Raw genomic sequence first — 6237 nt, 5'->3', positions numbered from 1 at the left:
TTTCCAGGGAAAAGAATTGATGCTTCCAAATTAAAGGCTACCAGAAGCCTTTGGTCACTACGTGGGGTTGCTTTTACAAGGTGACTTTGCTCCAGCCAAGTTTCTCTCCTGCCCTGCCAAAATACCCCGGAAGTACAGGTTGCAGAGTGGCCGAGCTTCCATGGTTTCTCCATGATTGGAGGCTATTCTGAAGAAAAAAAAAATGCTGGTGGCTCCTGTATGACTGAACTGAGATGGCCAGGAGACTTAGACACTACAGAGGCAGCCAGTGGGCTCTGTCACAGCCTAGACTTTCCACTCTTCCTCAAGAGTTTCTCTTTCTAACGCTGACCTGTTAAGGCAGGCCCACCCTATCTATCAGAAACTATAGTAACTTTGAATCTCATATGGGAGAAGGTTCACAATCAATCTCTTTCTACATGGGAAAGGACTTTCCCATGCAGACATTCCCTGTACCAGCTTGGGTTAACTAGGGGTCCTTGGAGGAACACTCCTGTCAGGATTTCCTGTTTTCTCCATTCCCTAGTGCAATGGGTATTTACTCTCTCCTTTCTATCAGTAAGTGGGGCTTCTAATGGGACTCTTCCAAGCAAAGATTATCTAGTTCTGGTGATTTGAGGATGTTTACCTTGCAAGAGAATTGATGGACAGTTTCTCTTTAAATGTGAGATGCTAAAGTTTTGGTTTTTATCTTGGGGATGAGAAAAGTTTTCACTTGCATCATTATGTCAAGAGTCAATTTAAGGACCAGGGAGATAGCTCAGCAGTCGAAGCACCTGCCTGAAAAGCACAAGGACCTGGGTTCAATCCCCAGTACTGCATATTGTATGAGCCCCATGCTGAGCCAGACACTGAAACCAGGCATGGTGGCACATGCCTGTAATCTCAGCATTGGGGAGGCTGAGACAGGAGGATCACTATGAGTGTGAGCTGTGCAGTGAGGTCCTATACCAAATAAATAAATGAATAAAAGAATTTTTTTTTAAAAAGTCAATTTAAAAAAGTTTTTTCTCCTATTACCAATCACATATTTGCATCCTATTTGAACTTATACAGTATTTTTCTTCCTATCTGCTCTTTTTTTTCTTATTAAACTTTTTTTAATGGGTCTTAAAGTTCTGTGACAGATTTTTAGTCAAGTTGTTTCCATTAAAAAGTACTGACTTTAAAAACTGGTAACTTAAAAACTGCCACACCAGAAAAAAAAAAAAAAAAAAAAAAATATCCACAAAACATTCTCCTTTCCTTCTAAAGGTTTTACAATTGATTGTTATCATTAACCTGCCTTTCACTATTAAACTTAAATGGCCAACTGGGAGAAACAGTTCTGAGACTGGTCTTCCACCAGTGATTAAGACTGGGGTGTCAGGTGTCAGGGATAATATTCATTTAGCCTTTTAGCTTTCTGGGCAGACTTGGTGACCTTGCCACCTCCAGCAGCCTTCTTGTCCACAGCTTTGATGACACCCACAGCAACTGTCTGTCTCATATTCTGAACAGCAAAACGACCCAGAGGTGGGTAGTCAGAGAAGCTCTCGACACACATGGGCTTGCCTGGAACAATGTCAACAATGGCAACATGACCAGATTTCAAAAATTTGGGCCCATCTTCCAACTTCTTACCAGACTGGTGATCAATCTTTACTTTCAGTTCAGCAAACCTGTGAGCAATGGGAGCTGTGTGACAATCCAGGACAGGGGCATAGCCAGCACTGATCTGGCCAGGATGGTTCAGGATAATCAACTGAGCAGTGAAACCAGCTGCTTCCACTGGTGGGTCGTTTTTGCTGTCACCAGCCACATTGCCATGCCAGACATCTTTGATGGACACGTTCTTGATGTTGAAGCCCACATTGTCCCCAGGAAGAGTTTTACTCAAAGCTTCATGGTGCATTTCAACAGACTTGACTTCAGTTGTGATGTTGATTGGAGCAAAGGTGACCACCATGCCAGGTTTTAGAATACCAGTCTCCACTCGGCCCACAGGGACAGTGCCAATATGACCAATTTTGTAGACATCCCAGAGGGGCAGCAGCAAAGGCTTGTCAGGTGAGTGGGTGGAAGGATACAATCCAAAGCTTCAACCAGTGTAGTTCCGCTAGCATTGCCATCTTTATGAGTGACCTTCCATCCTTTGAACCAAGGCATGTTAGCACTTGGCTCCAGCATGTTGTCCTCATTCCAACCAGAAATTGGCACAAAAGCTATGGTGTCAGGGTTGTAGCTGATTTTCTTAATGTAGGTGCTGACTTCCTTAACAATTTCCTCGTATCTCTTCTGGCTGTAGGGTGGCTCCGTGGAATCCATTTTGTTAACACCAACAATTAGTTGTTTCACACCCAGTGTGTAAGCCAGAAGGGCACACTCATGGGTCTGCCCGTTCTTGGAGATACCAGCTTCAAATTCACCAACACCAGCAGCAACAATCAGGACAGCACAGTCAGCCTGAGATGTGCCTGTAATCATGCTTTTGATGAAGTCTCTGTGTCCAGGGGCATCAGTGATGGTCACATAATACTTGCTGGCCTCAAATTTCCACAGGGAGATGTCAATGGTGATACCACACTCACGCTCAGCTTTCAACTTGTCCATACCCCAGGCACAGTTGAAGGAACCCTTTCCCATCTCAGCAGCCTCCTTCTCAAATTTTTCAGTGGTTCTTTTGTTGATGCCACTGTATTTGTAGATCAGATGGCTGGTAGTGGTGGACTTGCTAGAGTCATGTGTCCGATGATGATGATGATGATATTGTGAGTCTTTTCCTTTCCTATGTTGGCTTTTAGTGGTGGTTTTCACTATATCTGTGCTTGAGAAAAAACCCCTACATGCTCTTGTGCTGCTTTGATTCAGTTTCTCACTACCTTTCATCAAGATTATTTCAAAGGTGTCCAAATTGGTGTGTCTCTCTGCTTGAGGTTTCCTCCTTTAGTTCACCCTCCATCCTTTCATTAGCATGATCTTCTTTAAACAAAAGGTTCAATCTGTTCCCCAATCCTTGATGCATCCCACCTGCTTGTAGTTAACCTGGTGTTTTAGGCCCTCCATGGTTGATCTCAGTTAAATATTTCAACCTTTTTTTTCTCATTTTACACTCTTCCCTGAACCTCTATTAACACCAAACTTGACTTCTTCCCCCATGTGCTGTGTATATTCTTGTCTCTGTATCTTTGTCCTCATTATATCTTCTCCAAAGTCCCTTGTCTCTCACCTATTTTTCAAAGACTGGACCAAACTGTAACAGGTACACAATAAATTACTAATTTAGTAGCTTAACACAGTAAGCAGTGTTGATTTCCCCTAGTTTCTGTGAAGTCAGGCATTTTGGAGCACCCCGGCAGAGCTCTCTGGCTTGGGATCACTCAGGAGACTGTGCTATGTGAAGGTGTGACCAGGGCTGGAGACCTGCTTCTTAGGAGGTTCACTCACATTTTTGACAAACTGATGCTGTGTCTTGGAGGGAGGCCTCGATCTCTCTCCGGGGCTGTGTTCTCTGTGGCATGTGCCCCCCACCCCAAGAGTAAGTGGTTGGTGAAACTAAGGAGGATGTCACAATACCTTTTATGATATTGTTTCATCAGTCATATACCATCATTTTCACCTTACTCTTTGGACCAGCTTTGACATGAGATTAGACAAGGGCATGAACATCAGGAGGCGAGGGTCACAGGGAACAATGTGGAGGCTGGCTAACATATTTCTTCAAGTGGCTTCCTAGTTCCCTTAACTCCACTCCTCCCTGTTCTCAATAGTTCAAATTCTTTAGAAATCAGAATGCCTGGAGATCCCTTACAGCATGCTTTCTTTTTCTAATTCATTTTATACAGTATAAACCTGAAAAATTACTTTGGTTTTAATTATCTAAAGAGATGGTGGTGAGCCATCTCACTTTCTAAAATCCTAGACTATCGAGAACCTTTGAGATTTTATCAGTGAGAAAAGAAAATCTCTTTCTTACTTGGAGGATTTTAACTATCTGAGTCTCTTTGACTTAAGCATTCTCAATTTATAGTGCCAAGGTTCAGATAAGGGGTTCACAGACACAATATTCTACATTAATTATAAATTTATGTTGCCAAGGAAATAGAACCTTGAGCTTGCTTCTCAACTTGGGTTTAGTATTACATGCAGATCTGATTTGCTTTGAGCTTATCAAGCACTGCTTCATTTAGATTTTACCTGTAATCCTCTCTTCCCTTAAATATAATGTTCCACTATTTCATCCTTTTTTTTAAACATACAATTCCTTTGCTATTTGGTATAGTATATTGTAGCAAGTTAATAAATCCAATTTTTCTAGGTTACAGGTTTGGCTCCAGCAGTCTCTATCAGATAGACTTTATCAATATCTGAAATTATTGCAGCTTATATGACTAATGTCATTTTAAAAAATTACCCCTGCTTCTTTTTTTTTTTTTTTTTTTTTTTCCGGAACTGGGGATTGAACTCAGGCCCTTAGGCTTGCCAGGGAAGCGCTTATTCCCCTGAGCCATCTCCCTGGACCCTACCCATGCTTCTTGAATAAAGATTTTTTTTTTTTTTTAGAATATCTTGTCAGATAGTTTTATCTTTGTTCCAACATACATTTTATATCACCACCCAAGATACGTACCTATATGGCTGGGGATATAGCTCAGTGGCACAGCACCTGACTGGCAAGTTTGAGGTCTTGAGTTGTATTCCTGATTCCAATAAATAAACAAATAAGATACATACCTATAAAGCACTTGAATAAAAATTTCTCAAAATAGTGAAATGTGTTTACCTAATGGGTTACATTTTTGATTAACTTTGCAAATACTTTCTGTGTAATTATAAACTCCAACATGATCCATTCCATTCTCCCCAGATTTCCAACACCTTCGCATGACTCTTAGTGAGTTCTCAGTTTTCTGTTTTCTTAGTAGTTTCTGTGGTCCTGCAGGATTCAACTACAAAATCATCTTTGGTAAGCCTTAATTGAAAGTTCTAGACAAAACTAAGCTTTTTGGTTTGTACCGTCATAGTGCCTCCTTCATGACTCTAATATAGCACAGTCATAACTTCTTTTGCATGCTTTTCTTTTCTACCAGCCTCTGGAGCATAGAGATTATCTGCTCATCTTTATATCTTCTGAGCCAAGCATACCTAATTACCTAAATGTTACATGTGCCAATGAAAATATCCACAGCACAAATGGAGAATTTAGTAAAAGCTCTTTTACATGATTTAAAAAATTGACTGTCAAGCACCCCTACATACAAAACCATTGCTGTATCTGGTCTTGGTCATTCTTGTAACCTATATTAGGCAATCACCAATATACACTGAGAACACATATAAGGCACCACAATCTTGGTGGCTACGTGAACAAGTAGGCACCTTTAAGAAGTGTAATGTACCACCATGAACTTTCTCTCTGACTCTTGCTTTTCTTCTGTGTCCTCAACTAAAACAGCAACTCATTAAATTACTGTGTATGCACTAACGCTAAGGATAACAGATTCGGCATCGCAGGGGTCAGACAGGAGAAGAATGCTCTAATCTGTAAAGCCTTTCTGCTTCTGGGAGGAAGGCCAGCAACAGCACAACGCACAATTGTTATTTCTGAATGCCCCTTTGCAAAGCACAGTGTTTCTCAAACTTTTTGTTTAACCAGACCTACATAAAAAAATACGTTTTATATCGCCACCCGAGATAAATACCTATAGAACACTAGAAGAAAAATTTCTCAAATCAACTGCATTTACTAAGTGATGACTCTAGGACTTTTCTATTGTGTACTCATTAAAAATAAATAAATAAAGTCGTGGTCCCCATCTAACACACTGCTAGTTCCTTGGTTTTAAAAGCACTGGTGCATAAAGGCAGCAGACCGGTGGTCATTCTGCCCACATCTCTACCCCTCTTTGGGGTTCCCGATTGCTTTGTTCCAGTCCAAACGATTACAGTGCCAGTAATTTGTGCAAATGCTCGGACGCCAACCCTCCCCTTCTCTGGCTCCTTTAAGAAGGTGGGGAGACGGGTGGAGGAGAGGTAGGGCCCGCTAGTCCAGCCCAGCCAGGCCCGCTTTTCCAGTTCTGGCGCCAGCCGGGGAGCGTGCTTCGGGGTGCGCGCGGGAGGGGGCGAGCGGGACCGAGGACCGCAGCAGCGAGACCTCCCCAGGCGGGGGGCCCTCTCCGCGCCAAGCTTCCGGCGCCCCGGCGGGGGTCCGCGCGTGCGCAGGGCGCGTCCCGGGACGGTCCCAGCCGCTCCTCGCCC

At 42.6% G+C, this 6237-nt stretch overlaps 1 pseudogene across 1 annotated transcript; it reads right to left on the bottom strand.

Moving 5' to 3' along the window:
- Positions 1–1291: 1291 nt before the first annotated feature.
- On the bottom strand, positions 1292–2765 carry LOC101580240 (annotated as a pseudogene). Its single transcript, XR_001117179.1, has one exon. The product of XR_001117179.1 is annotated as an elongation factor 1-alpha 1 pseudogene (transcript).
- Between the last annotated feature and the right edge of the window lie 3472 nt (positions 2766–6237).

The sequence above is a fragment of the Octodon degus genome, unplaced genomic scaffold, assembly GCF_000260255.1.
Source record: "Octodon degus isolate 3935 unplaced genomic scaffold, OctDeg1.0 scaffold00074, whole genome shotgun sequence".
In the NCBI taxonomy this organism is placed as follows: Eukaryota; Metazoa; Chordata; class Mammalia; order Rodentia; family Octodontidae; genus Octodon; species Octodon degus.
This window is presented reverse-complemented; position numbering and strand designations above follow the sequence as displayed.